The sequence below is a fragment of the Tetranychus urticae genome, chromosome 1 (assembly GCF_039701765.1).
Source record: "Tetranychus urticae isolate SD_2017Ah chromosome 1, NJAU_TeUrti_SD_1.0, whole genome shotgun sequence".
Lineage (NCBI taxonomy): Eukaryota > Metazoa > Arthropoda > Arachnida > Trombidiformes > Tetranychidae > Tetranychus > Tetranychus urticae.
The window spans coordinates 20,790,712-20,812,085 of record NC_142958.1 but is presented as its reverse complement, the minus strand read 5'-3'; the positions used below and the strand labels follow the sequence as shown (position 1 = coordinate 20,812,085).

At 32.5% G+C, this 21,374-nt stretch overlaps 1 long non-coding RNA gene across 1 annotated transcript; it reads left to right on the top strand.

The window, feature by feature from the left end:
- Positions 1-4,653: 4,653 nt before the first annotated feature.
- LOC107359341 (uncharacterized) lies at positions 4,654-20,992 on the top strand. Its single transcript, XR_016200296.1, has 4 exons — positions 4,654-6,020; positions 6,217-9,436; positions 9,559-10,272; positions 20,276-20,992. It is a non-coding gene; the product is annotated as an uncharacterized LOC107359341 (long non-coding RNA).
- The last annotated feature ends 382 nt before the right edge of the window (positions 20,993-21,374 follow it).

Below are 21,374 nucleotides of genomic sequence, written 5' to 3'. Positions count from 1 at the left end.
CGAGTCGCGAAAGGGAAGCAGTTCATCGAAATCACATGAACCAACCACTTTTTGATCGCTAAAATTGTTAAAAAGAAAAAATGTTTTTTAGGTTCAAGTATAATATTACTTTCAATTTGTCCATGTTCACCAAACATTTTTATCGACAAAAAATAAGTTTCAGATCTCTAACCCTTACAGTCACTCCAACTGTCAGGTTTAACCGATTTGTTGTTCCAAATCAATCTCAGTTTAGGCTTGACCCTTGTATTCATCAAGCCTGAAGTCTTATCAATCTATTGTTACAATAAGGCAAAATAACCCGATGAGTCTAGGATTTAGTCATTTGGTTAAAACTTTGAGTCAAATCTTTAAACTCAAGCAATTAAGCTTAGGCTAGGTTACGTTAGGTTAGATAATAATCATTGAACAAACTTTCAACTACTTTTCAAGTTTAAATTGATAAAGATTGACTTTTTGTGTCAGCCTTATAGATGATCGTTTAACGTCTTTAGTGAAAGCCAAGTTAAAGTGAAACTAGATTTGCCCTTGTAACCAGAAGTCAATTACTTGTTTCACATCTTTACTGCTTGTCGACTGTTTTATTTGTTTTCAGTTGCCATTTTTTTGTCATTTACCTTATGCAAAAAGGTAACGTTTCTATCTATCATATTCAATCTAATTTACTTTTACTTGTCGGTCGTTATTAGCATGCAAAAGTAATATTCAGTTAACAGTTTAAAAGTGTTTCACAATACAATTTTCTGCATCAACTGGTGATCACATTTGAAGCAATGAAGATGAAAACGATTATGATGATGATGTGCAAGATGAGAAAAAATAGACGCAAATACAAAGTAACAAAAAAAACAAGTCAACATTTACTGTTTAAATATTCAACCAACTGAACCAAATGTGCGTTCATTAACGCAACAATCAAACGTAACCAAAACAGTAACTCAACAAAACAAACAGAAGAAAAGAGAAAAAAAAGTCTGTTGAGTTGGAATAATATTATCAGCTTGATAAAACTTTCACCAAAACTGTTCCAGATAATTCACAGATTTTTCTCGTTTCATGAAACAGAATAGAAGAGAGGAAAAAAACAAATGTTGGAAAAAAAATTTTTGCATTTGATTGAGTAAAAGAGGGTAAAAAATCAATTCATGATAATGATGACAATTTATAATAAAAGTTATCAAGTTATAGAAGAGATTCAAAATGAAATTCAGAGAAAGGGTGAAAATTCAATTGAACCCTTTCCCAATCAACTACAGTTATTGAAAGTTGAACAAAATTTGAATGAAAAATTTTGGAAAGAAAAATCATTTGAAGGGAGAGAAAAAAACAAAAGAAGAAAAACTGAATTCCAAATGAATTTCTATTCTCGTCTTTTACTCGATCTTGCTTGGTTAAACCATCATCAAGGTAATCTTGTTCATTGCATTGATTCATCTTCCTTCATTTTCCTCCTTTGCTTGGCCTTTGATCTGGCCATCAAGGCTTCTTTGCATGATAAAAGAGACTCTCTCATCTTCATCATTTTGCATCTTTTTTCATTCTAATTTATGCAAATTTTGTTCATTTTCTGTGTGTGTGTGAAGACTAAAGAAAAAAATGATTCTCTTGCATCGAATCACGTTGTATCATTTTCATCATTATCTTCATGAGTAGATATCATTGTTTGCATGAAATTGTATCAACAAAAGGTTTTCAGATTCATCAGTTGATTAAAGATGAAAATATTGAAAATTGCATTTCTAATAATCTCAAGCAATTTACTTTGATTATGCCAAAGTTATCATGATTAAACCCAGGCAAACTTTTCATAATTCAAAAGTCATGAACTTTTGGTTAAAGCATTTCAGTTTCATTTGATTGAAAATGAATATTGAAAAGGTAAAGAAAAGGAAAAAGTTTTTCAGAAGAAAAATAAAGTTTTACTCTTTAACTGATTGAACGGAAAAAACAATGAATGTTGGAGAGGCAAATGTGCCAATCAAAGTACTAACGGACCGGATAATTGTTCAACTCAATTTGGAACAAAGTGGTTCAGATAAAAGTCGAAACAAGTGTTCACATTAAAGGATTCACTTCGATAACAGGTAGGATTATCTTACTTTTTTCATTTCATGCTCATCATCATCAACTTTAACTGATACTTGAAACTGTTTTTTTTTTGGATAAATGTTTATACTAAGGAAACCAGATTGGGATATCAAAACAACAGATCAAAGGATCACGAAAAACTTGTCAGTCAATAAAGACAGTAAACCTTATTTCTCTTCATCACCATCATCATTACCATCATCTTGTTCATCGTTTCTCATCATCGTTTACCAGCAAAGAATAAACAACTGAAGAGAAGAAGAAGAAGGAGAAGAAGAAAAAAAACGTTGAATGATTAGCGTATCCGTGAGGAGAGCTTTAAGCTTTACCTTTTAGGTGATCCCAATTGATATTGGATAGACCATCAAAAGTTAACCAGCAAGTCAACATTAATGCATCATCATCATCATCATCTTTATCATCAGTTTCGTTGTCTTGTTCATCTCTTTTGACTTTCTTCAAACCTCATCATATTGGTCTCATTGAGAGGTCAGATTGAGATTGATCATTTGAAGGAGAAGAAGAAGAAAAAAAGAAAAAGAAGAAAAACATTTTATTCCCTCTCTTTTTTTCTGACTTTTAATTTGCTCCCGGCTATAGACGGACATTTTCGCTCTCTTACCTGAAACCAAAATGTTGACCCTGTTGACTGTTGACAAAAAAAGGCATTTTGTCAAAACCACAACAGAAGATGAGAGGAAAAGCAAAGGAACCAATAAAAGTGACAGAACTGGGAAAAGAGGCAAAAAGCCAGAAAAAAAAGGTTAAATCCAATCTGGCTACAAGTAAGTGATAAACATTTAATCTTTAACCGATTGTAACAAAAGATAATTAATCTCTGTCAATTGGTTATCTTATACTGTGCTATTAACTGATACAAATTGGAAGCAATTACATGTACAAAAATGGCAAAACAAAAGGTCTTTTAATGACTCTTTTAAGTATCACTTTTGTTTCACTTGATTGAACTACAAGAGCGGTTAATGTGCAAGTGAAGGACAATAATTGTTTGCCCAATTTGACAGTGTCGATTGTCCAACAAGTTTAACCAACAGATCCGGTTAGGGAAAGGCTACTTAAAAGGTAGCAATAAGTGATCATTTTAAAAAGGTTCAACCTCATCAACACCAAGAGAGTCAAAAAATGGACAGAAGGTTGTTGTTCGAGTCCAACATTTGACTTTTGGAGAAACTATTTTTTTCCTCTCTTCTCTCTCTCTCTGCCCCGTTTCAACCTTATGTTACTTTCAAAAAAAGTCATTTCACATTAACCAATGTAAACTGGAAAAGTCCAGGTTCAAGTCTCAATGTCCTTGTTGACTGTTTTACCATGTCCAGTGGTTGTAGTTGCAAATGAAATATGTCGAGTTAAAACAATGTAAAAGTGAGAAGGAAACTGAGAGAGAGCAAGAAAAGGCCATTAACCAAAGAGCGTGTCTATTCGAAGTTTCTTCTTGTTGGTTACAAAAGTCACGGTGTTTGCAACCGATAAACGGGTAAACACCAGCATCTCACCAGGATGATAAACTTATCCTCTTCCACTTTTTTTTCTCACTCATTTCTGGTTCAAACTTTTCCCTGCAATTTTTCTCTCTTTCTCTTCTTCTGCTCTCTGTATATTCATCTTGTAATGGAAACTGATTTGTATGCATGTCAGAACGTGTGATGGGAGTGAGAGTCTAGCCTTTCTTTTCCGGACAGCATTTAACACAAACACACTCACACACAGCATAGAGACACGTCAAATGCATGGTTATATACAAGTCGCAAAGAAACTCAATTAAATGTATAAACAGGCAGAAACAGAGGCAACATCCATTGTTGCACCTCTCATATTGTTGGTCCAAAAAGGCATTTGTTAAAAGGCATTCAGTTGAACTTGAACAAAATTTCAAGATTTCTTTTTTTTCTCCTCTTTTTTTTCGCAATTTCACCTTGCAATGACAGGTCAACCTGACCGTACTTTAGATAACAAAAATGACCCTTTTCTCTGGTAAACTCATCATTATGTTTTTTCCCATAAATTGATTCTTCGTTGTCGTTCATCAATTGGAAACATTTTTCGATTTTTCTTCTTCTTCTCTCACCTTGCACACAATGAAATTTAATAGACATAAGTAGAAAGGAGGTGGAATAGGAGGAGTAAAGTGGGAGGGAATGAGAGACGGAAAGAGATAGATTAATGAGCTGTAAATACATGTTAGTTGAAATGTTAAAACCCATCATCAAATAGGAGGATAATCACAGTGTGTTTATCATAACCTAATATTTGTTATTTTGCTCAGTAAACATGTCTTTACACTTTACAATTGAACAGTAAACACAAAACACATTCACCACTTAATAACTCATCATTATGTTTTAATATTTGATGAAACAAAAAGCATCTTGTTTCACCATTTCCAGTTAAATTAAGTTTTTCAATGACAACTTGATTATAACATGAAACATTTTTGAAAAGTTTGCAAAAAAAATGAAGCGAAATAAAATTGAGAAAAAAAATCTTTTTCTTCTTCTTCTACAAAATTGATTAACAAAACTTATTCCTAACGCTTTACAATGGTAACTGTGAAAAGGTTGAAAAATTAACTCGCTTTCATTCAACTTGATAATTACCTTTGTTTGTGCATTTTTCTTGTTCGCCTCCTTTACCTGCTTGGTTGATTTAGTGTTCAAAGGAGTGCAGTTCAATTCTGTTAATGTGTACATGATTCCTGATTAAACAGAATGAAGAGAGAAAAGAGAGAAAGAAAATTTCTTGCAAAATCATGTAAACCAGGTTTGGTGGTATCTCAACCATGGAATCTGAAAGTAAAGAGTAATTTTGTTTGAAGAGTTAAAATGGTTTGGATGATGAGCGACGAGGCACAAATTATGTTGAGTGGGAGTTGCAATGAACAAATGACCAGAAAGGTTACTAAATGAGTGTCCAAAAGTTGTCACTAATAACTCAATGATTGACAAAAGTAAAAGGTAGCAAAAAAAAGAGAAATAAATTTTGGCCAAAAAAAGTCGATTACGAGGAATATCAAGAGTTGGAAAGTTGAACGGAAAATGAGGCTAAAATTGAAAGGTAAACTCGAGGCTAAGCAAATGATTAATATCGTCCGTTGTGTTGGCGATACGCTTGGATCAACATCATCTTCCAAATCATGTGTGATATCATCAACCATTTTAATGATAATCATCTTTGCTTTTTTTTGTGCAAAAAAACATTTTCACCCAAAAAAAGAAGAGAGAGAAAAATGAAGAACGAAAAATTTTTCACTCTTTTACTGGTTCTTTTTACCTTTTCATCGTTACCTTGTTGGACAGAATGAACTCGTCATGAGAATTGAAATTTTCATTGTTTTTTCCCAATCTTGTTTTGTAACAATCACTTTAATTTGTTTTGTTTGCTCAGTCATCGTTAGAGAGAAACTTAAGGCCATCAGAACTTTTTCCTTTTTTACCTTGTTCTTTGTTTGCTCCTGCATGATGGAGCATCATGGTTTTCCCTCAATTACTAGATTCATCATGATGATCAGTTAGCTACACTTTGATTGAACATTTTCGTGTTTTTAGAAAAGGCGAAAATGCCTTTTTTCTCTCTTCTTTTTTCTTCTTCCTACTCTTTCAGTTTTCGTTTTGCTTCTTCTTCTTCTTTTTGTACATTTATCCTATTCGGGTGTTCATTGTTTACCTGTCGAGTTGAGTCGATGCAAGGATGAGTATCAATCTATTAAAGCATGGAAAAAAGAGCGCAGGAGAAACAAAAGAAATGCTCATTTCTGTCGAATCATGTTTTTTACACTTTTGATCATTGATCCACTGACAGCACCGTTAGTTTCAGTTAAGGCAAATTGCTCTTTATTAGCTCTTAGATATTGATCAATGGCCATCACTGACTTACCTGTTTACCCGTAAACATGAGCAACAACAACAAATATCAAGGTAATTCAATAATTTCCTTTTCATGTTATCTTGTGATTTGCTGCAGATACTCAATATCAAGTCACCATTTTCAACCTTGTCTTCATTTCTCACTAAAACAACTATCCAATGTGATATTAATCTGTAATTTCTCGTTTTCTTCTTCTTCTTCTTGTTCTTCTTCTTCTTCCTCTTCAACTTTCATCCAAATGCTCAGAGTTTTTGCAGAAAAGAGAAAAGAGAAAAAAAAGAATCATTTAAATATGTAAACACAACTGATGAGATGATTAGCTGATGAATATCATGTAAATGTTGAGTGAAACAATTGAACCAAGGAAATGGACAGCAACAAATGATTGTAAAGCTCAAGATATCAAGAGACTGATAGAGCAAGATGAGCCAAATTATATTAACAAGGTAAGACAACAAATTAGCTTGATTGATTGCATGTTAGTGACATCTATCAAAATATTTATCCAGTTGAGTTGCAGCGAAAGAAGAAAAAAAAGTAAGAGAGAAAAAAAAATTTTCTTCTTCACCAAGAATGAGAAAGAAGAAGAAGAAGAAAAAAACCATCAAGGTAATCAACATCATCATTATCTTCATCATGAATACGCTTTAAGCAAAGACAGGAAAAGGGCGAAATAAAGAAGAAGATGAAGATGAAGAAGCTGTTTGCTTTGTGAAACCGGAAACTGTGGATGATATATTCATTTTTTCTTCTTCTTCTTCTCGTTATTTGATGCTTACTTTGCTTTTCAAACGAAATTTGCGAATGCATAATTTAAATGCATTTTTACCTGAGTTATCATCCTGTTTGAGGCCAACTTTGATTTGTTTCTTCTTCTTCTTCTTTTCGTCTATTTTTCCACACTTTCGTTTAATCTGTGATTCTCTCTCTCTCCCTCTGTGACCGGAATTGTTAAACCTTTAACTCTGCGTAACAAGCGCATCTCTGTAAAGATCGTTATTTAGTAGTCTTTAACTTGGTAAGTCTCTCGGGTGCGGTTCAATGGTACAACTTACCGTGCAACTTTTTTTGTTGTTGGTGCGCTCAAGAAGAGGAAATGAAAAAACGAGAGAAGAGAGAGAAAAAAAACTGTAAGATTCTCTTCTTGTTCAATCTCATCTGATTAGCAATTATAATGATATTTAAATGAGAATCCGATGAGATGCAAAGGTATTCACGGTCGATATGTTAAAAAGACATTTGAATGAGTGTTAACAGCAAACTGCGGCTTACCTTTTCTCTCATCCATTGAGAGACTCTTTCAGTAGTCCTTTACTCTCATGGACCATTTTTATGCTGATTTTTGCTCTCTCTCCTCTTCTGTTCATCCTTCTTCATCACAATCATCATCATCTACTTCATTCATTCACATGGTTCGTTTGTTGTCTGCAAACATCCAATGAACACAAGAGTAGCCAGAAGCTCAACTAGAAAAAACAAAATTAAAGTAACCCTCACTACAAAAGGTATTTGCAATACTTTTTTTGTGTTGTACAACTTTTAATCGTAATCATACTTTTTTGTGTTGGGATGCTTCTTCATCTTATTTTGCATAACTTGTATTGTATTTTTGTACACATTTTTACATTTTCGTTTTTTTTCTCGCTTCTCATCTCAACTTGCAAGGCTGGACTTTTGCAGGAATATGATGATAATTTTATCCAACTTTGCTTCCCCTCTTCAAAGATGAAACAACAAGTTGACAGAAGAAGCAAAGATGATGCAAATGTTATAAGTATCATCGCATCGGCTCGCGCCATCAAACAGAACCTACATGGGGCCAAGAATAAATAACTTTTCTTCTTTTCCTCACTATTCTTCTTCTTGTTGTTCATCAAACTCTTCAAGGTTTCCTTTCCTCTCTCTCTCTCTTTATAATACTTTTTCAATCATCTTCATCCTCTTCTTTACCTAGTTTTATTTGCTTTCAATTTTTATTACCAAAACTCACTTACATTATAATGAGCAACTTAAAAAATGCTCAAACATTACAATGAAAAGAACATGTTGAAAGATGATGAAAAAAAACAAGATGAGAAACTTCTTTTACAGTAGCATTTCTCATCTTGACTCTTCATTGTAAAATCTCTCTTCATCTCACGATCTTGTTAGTTACCTATCTATGCATCTTTTATCTGATTGTCCATCTAGCTTTTTTCATCATCGCTCATCACTATTTGCTTCTGCAAGTTAATTTCATCTTCATCAGATTCTCCTTTTATGCCATTCATCCCCATCATCATAACCATCATTTCGTTTCATTAGCCGGTTGCGTAAAGGCAATGCAAGCAAAATTTTGCAACCCAACAGAGTTAACCTCTTCCCATCAAGTGCTATACCTATTTAGGGTCATTTTCACACAAAATTTATTTTCATTTTGACCATTATTTTTATCATTCTCATCATTCTCACCATCTTCGCCATCTTCTTTATTACACTTTATCATTCGAGTCTTTTCATTTCATCTTCATCATCATGATTGCTATTTCATTTACTATTTCATAATTTGCTCATTGAGTCTGTTATAAGGAATGAGCTCAACCTAACAAGGTCAACCCTGTCGGATCAAATTTGGCTTACAAAGAGAGTCTTTATGGTATTCATTTACTTCAATCATTTACTTGCCGATTTTGCGTAGCCTTGGCTAAAGACCACTCATCTTTCAACCTAACAAAGTGAGCCTCGTCCCATCAAATCTGAACCCCATTCAGGGCGCTTGTCACGTTTAAAATGGTTTTCATTTTCATGATATTCATTTCACTAATTGCACATTTTTTTAGTTTCACACACTTTGCTATAAGATATTCATCTACATCTTTATTTCATTTTTTTTTGTTCAACTTTTGAATTAAAATTTAAATTCACTTAAATTATTTTTCATTAATTAACTAAACCGCTTACATAATTTAATAATGAGTTTAACAAATTTATATATTTCAACTCATTAAAAGTCGATAAATCAACTTTTCTTTTTTTACCTTTTGACTTGGAATCAATAAATTATTTATTCAATTTACTTTACCTTTTGACAAATGTGCAAATGAATGAAGACAATTAATTGATCAACTTTTATCAAGTAAATCGCGAAAAAAGCAATTCAACTCCCAACAGGTAAACCCGTTAAACTTTAAAGTAAATATTGACCATCATGTAAAATCATTGAGAATCAATGATAACCTTGATCAAATTTGCAGCTTGATTACTGTTACTGATTGAATCACAATGCGATTTCAAGGTTTGCTCATCATCATCATTCAATGAAACTTCATTAACAAGAGTAAAACGAAGTAAAATACCGAAAGTGAACCATAAAAATGAACCATTTAACCCTGAAATGAGAAGCACAGAAAAAAAAGAGTCAATCAGATGATTAAGCTGTTCAATCAATTTAACTAACCAAGCATATAATTTTCATCTAATGAGTTAAGTAAGTTTTAATCAGCTTAGCCCTGTTTATATCGTCCCAATGAATTATCATTTACTGAATTTCTAATTTCATCATTTTTTTCTTTCTTTCCTTCTGTATCTTTCAATTTTGAACCAACTAAGAAACTCATCAATTCTGGAATTCATTTTGCAAATTCATTCAGCTCAGTTGCCTTCTTAATCAACCCTAACAAACATGATATATTGGCGGGTAATTTAAATTTTCCTTTCAACTTATCAACCAACAACGTAAAGAAGAAGAAGCAAAAAACAGGTAAAAAATGGAAAAGCGGTAAACAACAAGTTACAAGCATCTTTACTGGTTCATCTTTCAGGTAACAAGGTGAGTATTATTACTTTTGTTCCACTGTTAAAGAGAACAAGCTTAAAGTTCTTTTTTTAAGGTAATTTATGAATGATTTACAAGTCAAGCCAAGTTGAGTAAGAAGATGAAGATGAGGAAGAAAAAGAAGCAAAAAAAGGAGATTGACTTTAATTTATATTTAGCAATTGTAAAAAAAACAACAGCAAAAAGTGCAGAAAAAAAGGTAAAAAATGAATTGAAATGTTTACTGTTTACAGGTTTGGAATGCATTTTAATGGTTTTAAAAGCAAATTCAAAGTTTGAATACTTTTTCACCTTAAAGGTGAGATTTGACCATTTGCACTCAAAACTCTCTCATTTTGCATCACAGAAAGTTGTACAAAAAAGATTCAAACAAAATCTCATCTCGAGGCAAAGTCATCAAAATTAACGTCAAAATTACCAACCAAAACCATCATCAGAATCATCATGAAAGTGGAAGTGCAAATATGCAAAAAGTTGGACAGAAAAAGGTAAGAAGAGACTTTTTACTGAATCAAGTTTCATGATGAATGAAAACAAAATCAAGTTTGTTAACATAATTAATAATAAAAATGTAACACAAAAAGAGGAGAAAGAGAAATGAATTGAAATGTCACAAAAAAATGAGAAATGCAATTATATTATTAAAGGTAATTTGGATATCTTTTTATCGTTTCATTTCACTTTTTTTTGCTTCAGCTTGTTGTGACAATATTGGTTTAAAAATAGGTTTTCCAGTGTTACACGCTAAGCCTCTCTGTTGATGTACAAACTCGTGAAAGGGAAAGGAGTGAGTGACTCTAGTCGAGTTGCACAGGGTTATTCAGGCTTAAGTTGAGGCTTAGTCAGTGAAATGAATGAATGAATATTGACTATGAGTGAGCCTCTTTTTACACGCAAGGATGATTTGGTATCCCACAAAATGTTGGCTCAATCATGCGAAACAATAGACGCTACTCAACAGAAGCGTAATCACACAAACCCAGCTAAAAAGCACAGGAGAAACAAGGAAAAAGTGAATTAGCTTTTCTTAACAAAAATCTTTTCTTCTCATCAGTTTAATCATCTTGGTGGGTTCATTGGAAAAACATTGCATTTCTTGAAACTTTTCAACTCAATTTTTCACCTTTTTCATCTTCTTCATCTTCAATTGTTTTTGCTTTTATTTACACTTTTTTTTGCTTTGCTCATAATTAGCTTAATCGAGGAGCAATTTTATTTGCTCAGTTTTGCGTTTTTGCGTGCAACAAAAGATGATGCTAATGATGATGATTAACTCCTTAACCAACAAGTTAACAAGCTATTTAACTTTTTTCTCGGCTTCCATTTCAATTGTTACTTTTGACTTGTTTGCCAACACTTGAAAATTACCTGTGACTATCATGGATTAATTACATTATTTACAAATAACATTTCATTGATTCAACAATTGATTTGTTTATTGTTTTCCTTTCACTTAACCTTTTTTCTTGTGCTTTTGGTTAACAATTTGCGTTAAAAGCAAACCTTGAATACTAAAGCAATAGTCAATTCACCAAAAGTCAATATGGTTAATTATTTATTGTTGAGTGAAACAATTAACTGAAACTGTCATAAGTCAGTTGAGTCGATGCTCAGTTTGTCAACGCTTGCGCCATTAAATTCATGTTAATCATTCTGGTAAAGTAAGGCGATTAAAGATACTTTTGGTTGACAAAATTAACTTCATTAAGTTCATTCCATCAATTTTACTCCAAATTAATCTCTAATTGTCATGTAATCCGTTGCAAAGTAAACATATTTCATATCAAAAGCTTCTTGGTTACATGCGATTCAACTCATCAAATGGTTCCATTTTTTGAATTAACTTTTCCAAATAACTGATAATTCAAATTAAAATTCACCAAATATTCAGATTAAGCACATGTACTTACCGTCCTTTATCTATCTTATCACAATAACCTGAAGATGATCAACATTTCATGTTTTGATACTTTACTCATCAGGCAACTCAGACACTGAGTTTCAATTTTGATACTCATACTGAATACAGAGTTTTGAGCTTTTCTTTTGACAAAGTTTTTCAATTTGCAAGAAATTTTCAATTAAACTGCAATTCGGATGAATTGACAGGTAGAATGAGAAAAAACTGAATTTTGAATCAATCAGAAGCTATTATGATGTTATTCAAATTGATCAGTGCTGACATGAAATAATGGATCATCAAATGTTCAATCGTTTCAGAATTGATGGTTTTTTAGACAAATTTTGATTAACGATTGTCTAATTAGTCTCACCTACTTTCCATTAATTTTGCATATTTCACCGAGTAAATGTTTAGCCAAAGTTAAACCTGAACATTTGAATTGTCGAATGAAAGAAAGTTTAAAATTTTCTCTCAAATACTAAACATTTTACTCTATTTTAAACTTGTAAAGAGTTGAAGCGAACTGGCAAAACAGTGAAATGACAAGTGATGAATGAATTAGAAGTAGAGGGATAAAAGCGAAAGATGTTGATGCGGATAAATTTCATGTTATCAAATTAGCTGATAATAGTAGCTCATCAATTGTTATCTAACCTTTAATAGCATTTGATTATAACTTTTACCAACACAACCGAAAGAGAAGGGAAAGCGAGAAAAAAAAGGTGAAACAAATGAGAAAGCAAATCATGATCATTATTATGACTGACAGATTCAAATGAAAGGTTAAACCTTAAACAAAGCAACAACAAAACTGTAAAAAAAGCAAAACTCAGGTAAACAAGTAAACAAACAAAACGTAAAATTGACAAAAACTCCTCCCAAGTTGTCAAAAGCAACTCAGGTATAACTAACTTTTTTTTTCTGGTAACCCATTATTTTGGTTGTTACGTTGGGCGAACAGAAAAGAAAGCAAAAATGAGTGCAAGAGGAAAAAGTAGGCAATCATGATGATCATTATCGCTTCTGATGAAACACTGTTTTGAAATAAAGTATCAAAATGTTCAATATTGACTGATGAGGATAAAAGTGTTTTTTTTGTTGTTTCTTTTTCTGGTCACTCATAGTCAAGGGAAGGGAGTTGCTGTTTACCTGACAACCATTTGACCAGTTAACATCACAAAGTATCTAGTGATAGCTAATTAGTGAAAGAGAGATAAATTTAATTACCAGAAAAGGTTGATTGTTTTACCGAGGGAAGAAGAGACAGAAGGAGAAGCGAAAGCGAAGCAGATAAATGACGATAAAATTGAATAGACTCACCCATTTAATTTTTAATTTTCCCTCTTCTTCTCTTCTTCTCTTCATTCAGTCAACATTGAAAGTGCAATTTTTCAGCTCAACGGAATCACGTTTCTATCAACTTTTTTTTTCTCTTCTCTTCTCTTCTTATCTCTTCTTCCATTAAACATTATTTCCTATCATCATCAGTCTTTTCTTTGTACCTTCAATAGTAACTGGAAGCTAATGATAAATACAATGGGTTGATAACAAGGTAGAGAGAGAGAGAAGAGAGGAAAATATTGTCAACCTTTTGTCAAGCGTTTTGGGTTATCACAAGCGAATTGTATATTTGAGTAAATTTGAGTTGTTATTATGTTCAAACAATCACGAGGTAATCAGAAACCAATAATATCATTTCCTCCCTTTCAACTTATTTGATACGTTTTACAGTGAATATCAACTGCTAATCATTATATGCTCATTATCATCTTTCCCTTTCTTACATTTCATACTTTTTTTTGGTTGTCATCAAATGTATCAAAATGGGAAACCACAAAAACTGGAAAAGTCAAATTTTCCTTTCATTTTGTCATATCATCATCATTATTGGTATCATCATCATCAGCATCATCTTTTCATTATTTTCATCTTTGGTTGATCCGTTTGCTTTGCCATCCTTTACGTGATTCAATCCCTTGGTAAACCTGAAATCATTGAAATTAATATCATTGAGATTATTGTGATCCATTGGAAAACCTTTTTACTCCTTTTCTTATCACTCATGACAACCATGCGACCCTTTCAATCATCTCATGTAGCCTGATTATCGCAATCATTATCTTTTGCTTCTTCTTCTTCTTCTCCTCCCTGATTAACCTATTCACACAATAATCATGGGTAAGAAGCTGAGCTTGAAACTGGAAATTGATGGCAATTGTCCGCCCTTTATTAAACCATTAAACCGGAACAAAGATTAACATGGTGAATGTAAATAATTTGATTCAAGTCACACGTGCTGTCAACAATATCATCATCCAGTTGACAATCATAATTGATATTAAATCTTAAAGATGAAAATGAGGCGAAAGGCAACTTTAATGATAATCATGAGAAAAATCTTGAAAAACCAAAGTCAAACATAAAGAGAAAGAAAAAAAGAAAAGTCCTTTTCTTTACCCAAAATCAAAGACAAACAAGAGACTCTCATTGGTAAACAGTAAGTCTCAGCAAGTGATGATAAAGGGCGAAGAGAGTAAGAAGAAAAAAGATGAAAAAAATGGAAAAGATGAAGGAAGATAAAAAGCAGTGATTGATCATCAGTCAATCAGTCTCAATTTGGAGGGAAAAGGAAGAAAAAAAGAAAGAGTAAAGAATGAAATTTCCATTAAATCAACAAGGAAAAGTCGGCAAAAAGTTCGACTTCGAAATTCATTGAAAAGGGCAACAAGCGCAGTTAGGAAACAGCCAAAGTCAAACTCAACAGTTTCTTTAAACAATTGGTTTGATCGTTTAATGTAATAACATTGCCTTCCATTCATATGCACAGTAATAACAATAATAATGACTGCAATAAAATAATAGTTGCTCTTCATCATTTCCCTTCTTGACACATTGACTTGAACGGCCCAGTAAAAGAGCACAAATGGACACGAAAACAGAGGAAAAAAGAGAGAAGAAAAAGAAAAAAAACGAGAAAAGTTGTTCGAGGGTTACCTTATTGCACTTTTTTGATACTTTACCATTTTTTATGTATTCACTGAAATCTGTGATACAAACCAGCGTTAAATTGCAAAGGCCATAATGGACTGTCAATAGATGTACAAAGCTGACCGTTTGTTATCAATGATGATGAATGAAGACAATCATTGCCTATTCACGTTCACCTTTGCCTTTTCCTCTTCTCTCGCTCTTCCCTAGTTAACCTATTTTTACTTCAATTGTAGTGTAACATTGCAATGAAATGCATTGAAATTTTGCAAACTTTTCTTCTTCTTCTCTCTCTCTCTTTTTTACCTTCTCATTGTACAATTTGTGCTTCTGTTTGTTTCTGTTTAAATAACCATCAAATAAATCATCAGCTAATCATTTAGCAAACAAGTTAAACCAAAAAAAGCAAAACGATTTATAGTGAAAAAAGGTAACCAAAAAGGCCAACTTTCTGTTTCTTCATCTTCTCTTGCCAACTTAACCTTCATTACTTGTTGATTTTTTGGTTAAAGTTCATCTCTTCATTATCTCTTTATTATTACATTTTCACGAGTGAGAAACGTTTTTCCAGTAAAAATATTTTCAATTAAAATGTTCAACTCTCAACTTCCGATGACAATTTTACCTTTACTTTTTTCCTTTTTCACCTGATTTATTACCTTAATCTACTCTTTGTTTACACGGTAAATGATACTTGCGGTGATTAAAGTGAAAAGGGCAAAAACACTGGCCATTTCCATTATCTTTTGTCAATATTTTCTCTCTGGTCAAGAGTAAAATTTTTCATTTTTCTCATGTTTCTTTTTCGCTGAAAAATCGTGATTCAAAAATATTACCTTTAATCTCTCTCTACTCTTAAGTAAACTTGATGAGACTTTTGACCAATTTTGGGTTAAAAATGAAAATGAAAAGCAAAAGGCAACAAAAAGTAAATTAAATGTTGTTGAAACGATACAAAAGCTCAAGATTTAAGATGGACTCGAGTGTATGCAAAAGTAAACTTGAAACTTGTAAATACATATCAATGGACAACAATATCATTGATAAATAGGAAATGACCACTTACCATCATCAATGGTCAACATAAATATTTTGTTTATGACTATTGAAGTGAGTAGTGAGAGAGAGTAAAAAAAACAAACTTTTTATAACAACAACGAATCGAGTAAATCTTTGAGTTATTCAAATAATGACAATAAGTATTATCAATAAATAATAATCACAAGTATGATAATGATTACCAAGTGTTACAATTGCCGTGATAAAAAGTGATCAGAGAAACTGACTGTCAACCTAATCATTTGCGTTTTTGCCGTTTACAGTGAAAAAAAGTTTTTTCTTTCCCTTCGAAGGCGATGAAGAAAAGTTTATTTAAGAGTTTTTGGACATAGAGCAAGGGACATAATAGATCACCCGGAGGTCTCCCAATGGAGAAGAGGGTGTTGAATGAGTGAGAGGGTGGAAGATGAATGAGATGAAAGGAAGAAGGATAAAGCTTAAGATTGTCACTGATTCTATTCACATTGAATGGACAAAAGTGTTTCGTGTTGACAAAAGGTTCACAGGTTCGATCTGGTGAGCCGAGCGAGTTTTATTGTCTAATCTCTCAAAGGACACAAACATTGATTCTCTTTGTTGGAGCAACTAATTTCTGTTTATTCACTGTTTACCATTCCATACCTTTTATCAACTAATCATTTGGTGAATGAACCAATTTTGTTCTCAATTTACCGTTCAACTCTTTTACCCACTATTATGGTCAACCTTTATCGCTTTGTTTTCGTTGTTCGTTTTCTTCTTCTTCTTCTCTCCTCATCTTTCTTCACCTTTTTACCTCTTTTTTTTCCTTCGGACACCTCAACCTTTCTCCTCCCTTTATAATTAGTTAATCTCTTTTCAGCCCTTTTGCCTTTCATTGCAACAATGGTCACCTTTGATCCGATTGAAAATACTTTTAACACCTTTACCTGCAACTTATTTTCATTACCTTTAATCTCTTTTCGTTTTCTTTCTTTGGCAAAAAAAAGAAGAAGAAAACAAATCTTGAAACTTGTTATAAAAGGCCAGTTGAAAGACAGTAAATTGGCCACTAAATTATACGGACAATTTGCATTTTTGTAATCAACTTTGCGTCAACTTTTGAGCCCAGTTTAACACAAAAGAGGTTAAATTGAGTTAAATCGTCTTCGGCTTTCCTTTAGTTGAAATGTTTAACCTAAAAGTGAGTCGAAAGTTTGAGTGAAAATTTGAGTTTTTTTGCCTATTTTCAATTCGGTGACTACTGTTTTTGGCCAAATTTTGATTGAGTTTTGACTTTTTAAACTCGACTTGAGACAAACTTTTGCTATTGGTATTTCAAGTGCATTGCGGTTTTAAATTGGGCAATCATGATGACACAGTTTTTTACGATTGTATTCATTAGTGGATTCAATAGTTGAAAGTTGAGGTTAAAGTTGAAATTTGAAAATTGGTTTGTCTCTTCTCAGAGAGAAGAGGTAATATTTTAAATGATAGGTGCGAGTGTTGATAAAGTGTCACGCAAGTTTTTGTTTTTGAAACTCTAGTCTGAAAGTGTAATTAATATACTGTGATGACATGAAAGACTTGCTGATGATTATTGATTAAACACAATGACAAACGCAACTCTATTTTTTTCAAGTTGACACTGATTTTCAACTGGCATTAGTATTCATAATTGATCAGGCAAGTTTCATAGTTTACAAATTTTGTTTCATTATTCAAAACGCAACCTGTGTTTGTGAGAGAAGAGAATGAAAGTGAATTGAAGATTATCTAAATGAGTTATGAGTCGGACGATGAAACTGATAAACCCTAAATAATGAACAGCAACCAAATCAAAGGCTATTAATTATACTTTGGCTCGATAAATTGACCGAAATCGCGCTTTCATTGATTTAGATTTTCCGGATTCTCCTGAATTCTCAACGATAAGATTTTACTCTATTTTTTGAGAAAAATTATCGTTTTCGAGCCAAGATTTTGGCTGCTTTTTCAGCGTTTCTTCAAAATTTAAAGATCAACTCAGAACAAAACCAAAGTCTGTTTCGATGTATCAAAATATTTGACTTTTGAGTTGCCGGTTTTTGGTGCTGTCATTTCAATCTTTATTTGGAACTGATGAACAATACTCATTTTTCAATATTCAAATGAATCTGAAATAAAACGATAAAATTTTTATCGATATCATGCAATGTGCATAATAAGCAGCACTAAAGTGATCAATAAATCAAAGGTTGTTATAGTTATAAAAAGAAGCAAAAAATTGAAAAATGACTTTTTGATAAAATTTAATGATCCAAAATGAGCAGTCGAGAAACTTGACAAACTTGAAGTTTCCAATCTTTTTGTTAACACTTTTGTTGTTGAACAATTGAAATGTTCACTTTTTACACCAACAATTTGACTCACTGTTTTCACAGTTGATCATTTGTTAGGGTTGCTTCTGAGTTCACGTTCACGTTTGCGTTTGCTGTTATTGTTTTTGAATCAACTTCCGTTTGGCATGTAAAGTCCATGGGAAAAATGAACGGAACGTGACATTGCTTAATTTTGTTTGAACGGTAAATACATTATTATACTTTTGATTCATTTGCTGGGCCAACATTGAAGAAACAATTTAAACTTCAATTTTTACCATAATTTTCTTCTTCTCTCTATACACTGATTCATTCACCATTTTCAACTGTTTCATGAATAATTTGCTCAGAAGACGATACAAATGAATGGCTATCACGATATCCAATAATGAAGCATGAAAATGGCAGCAGCAGCACAAGATTATTAAAATGATTATTGGAAAGAAAATCTAGAGAAAAGAGATTCCAATTGAATGTTCAATTGAAATCAACATGATGGATCGAATCAAAATGTTTGTTGTCAAAATGGTTTTTCATGTAAAATTTGATAGAAGCTTCTTTTTTCATCTTGTTTCCCTCTTCTTCATTTACCATTCAAGATATTTAAATTTTTACTCTCAATTTATCAACCTTGAGACTTGTAATTGAACAGTTCAATGATGGAAATGATGATGAATATGATGTGCCAAGGTAAAGAAGGAAGTAAACCTGTGAAGTGGTTAAATATGACAAGCTAGTTAAACATGGTGAGATCCCTTTCCGGTTGAAAGAAGCACACCCAACTTTGAAAAGTTGCCATTATATCTTATCTAAATTATCTTGCTTCAACATTTGACTATTGCTTGGACGGAGCACAGTCAACCTGTTGAGAGATGTTGTTTAACTCCATTATCGTGTTCACCATCAGAATAAGCATCATCATCAATTACACTGTTGTTGACATAGAAACAAAAAAGAAGAAGAAAATTTCCAATTTTTACTGTCAGTTGCAAGTTATCAAAATGTGTCGCCTCTTCTGTAGCACTTCATTTTAGCTCACAACTTTTTGTCCCACGTTTTCAAGTTCAAAAGTAGACTTGAAAGTGAAAGGTTACTGGTGTGCCAAAAGTTACCTCACTTTCAACAATTAAACTTGACAAACTTGACGATGCAACGAAAAGTGTGCAAAATGAGAAAAAAAGGAAAATATTTTGTTCTTTTTTTTTGGTTCCATTTTTTGGGTGAAAATTTTACTGATTTGTAAGGAAAAGGTTAAAGATTGTTCTATTTAATTGAAGATTAGAAAAAAACAGGGAACATAACAATTTTGATCAACTTTTTCATCCAATTTCTGGAAAACTGGCGTCTTGAAGGGAAGTTTTTCTGCCACTTTCAACTCATTTCTCTTCACTGCTGCTCAAACTGATAACGAATCGTCGAGTTTGCTGTTCGGTAAAAGTTATGCTCAAGGTTTTGGTGAAATTTCACTCAATCGATGGATGCTTTTGAATGCAAGCTTTTCATCCATTTGAATGTGAAAAATCAGATTTTGTAATTTAAAAAAATTAAGACCATTTTGAACGGGATGAAAGAACATGGCTTTTCCTTGGATTTTAAAAAGTTTGTCAACTTCATCAACAGAGAAAAGTCTTTACCTTTATCTAACGATTGTGACGATTGATTACATTTTATACAAGATGGTAATCGTTGATATACAACTCGACTGTCATCATTCGCTCTCAGTGCCTCAAAATATTCTCAGTAAACAAAGAGTTTTATGATTTTTGGACAAACGAAAAAAAGTGTCTCATTCAATCGATCTGGTGTTTCGCCCATTCGCTCACATTTTCTCAAAGAAACGAGCTTTACTGCAATAAATTTTAAACTTTATTCAATAAATTGCTTAAAAGAAGGCCAAGGGATGAAAGTTGATCTGAAATCAATTATAACAGTAGCATTATTGCTTTTCAGTCAACAGTAAACTAGACTCTACTGGAAACCTTGAACGGTCTTTGAACTTTTTTAGCTGATGATGGTAATTCTGGTGATTCTGAAGATGCTGGCTGCAGTTTTATTGATAATGATCATGCAGGCTACAAAAGCTGAACTGAGCAGAAGATATTAAAGGAGAAGAGAGAGAGAGAAGGAGACGATTTTCTCTATTTTTTCATTTTATTTCATTTTCTGTGCTTGCATATTTTTACATTATCTAATCAACATTTTGGCTCTTTTTCCTCCTCTCAGATGGACCACAATCTTTACTCTCTCAATTTGGCAAAAGCACAGCGTGGGAGATGAATGAAGAGAAGATTAAGATAAAAGAAAAGAAAAGGATGAGAATCAAGAATCATTTTCCTTCCCTGAGGGTGAAATTAAAAAGGTAAGATAAGGGAGTGTGGACAGTATAACGAGTGGCCAGAACGATACTCAGGTAATAATAGGTTAGGTTAAATTTTCAGGCTTCATCGTTTTTCATTTCTTCTTTACGCACGGCACGCCTAAGATGATCCTTTTTAATAACTTACATTTCTAATAATAATAATATTCATAAAACACACACACACACCATTTCAAGAAAATTCAAAGAATCAGTTTTCTTGTTATTCATCATGAGAGACGCCAAACATTGTGCCTCAACATTGTGCCTTTTTTAAGGGGGTTCAATCTCAAAAGACAGATGAATGGCTATCTTGATCTAATCATAACCAGCAACATCAAACTCAGATGCATTACCAACATGTCCAATGGCCCTTAGCACACTCTGCACTATTTAAATATCATCATCATATTGTAACGTGAAAAGCGGGTTTACCGTGAATCATGATGCAAGTTGAAATGTAAGAGACAACTTTATTATCTGAGCGTGGTGAAACAAAGTCAAGATTTCAACTCAGATATTCCTATTTGAAAATCTACTTTTGATGTTACCAAGATATCTAACGAACTAAATATTGTAACAATGAATATTTCATATTGAAATAAAGGTTTTATCAAATTTTCAAGGTCATCAGAGGTCATTTTTCGTGAATTTCACCTTCGACTTTGAGTCATTTAAAAATTTCGATGCATTTTTCGATAATCACTGATGTCAATCATTATATCACCGATGCTTATCGAGATATGGCTCAAATCTCGAAAAAGCTTAAAGAAAAAAATGTCAAATTGAAGTCACTCCTCCAGTTTTTTGTTTTTTTTTGAGTGCTGACATCTATGTGAACTAAAGGGGAAGTAATTAAATCTTTTATTGAAACAGTTGATCTAATCCAATGATTTCCCGCTGAAGGAAAAGGGTGAAAAGGCTTGAGGTGAATCACTCTGATTTAATAATGCAAAATCCATTTTC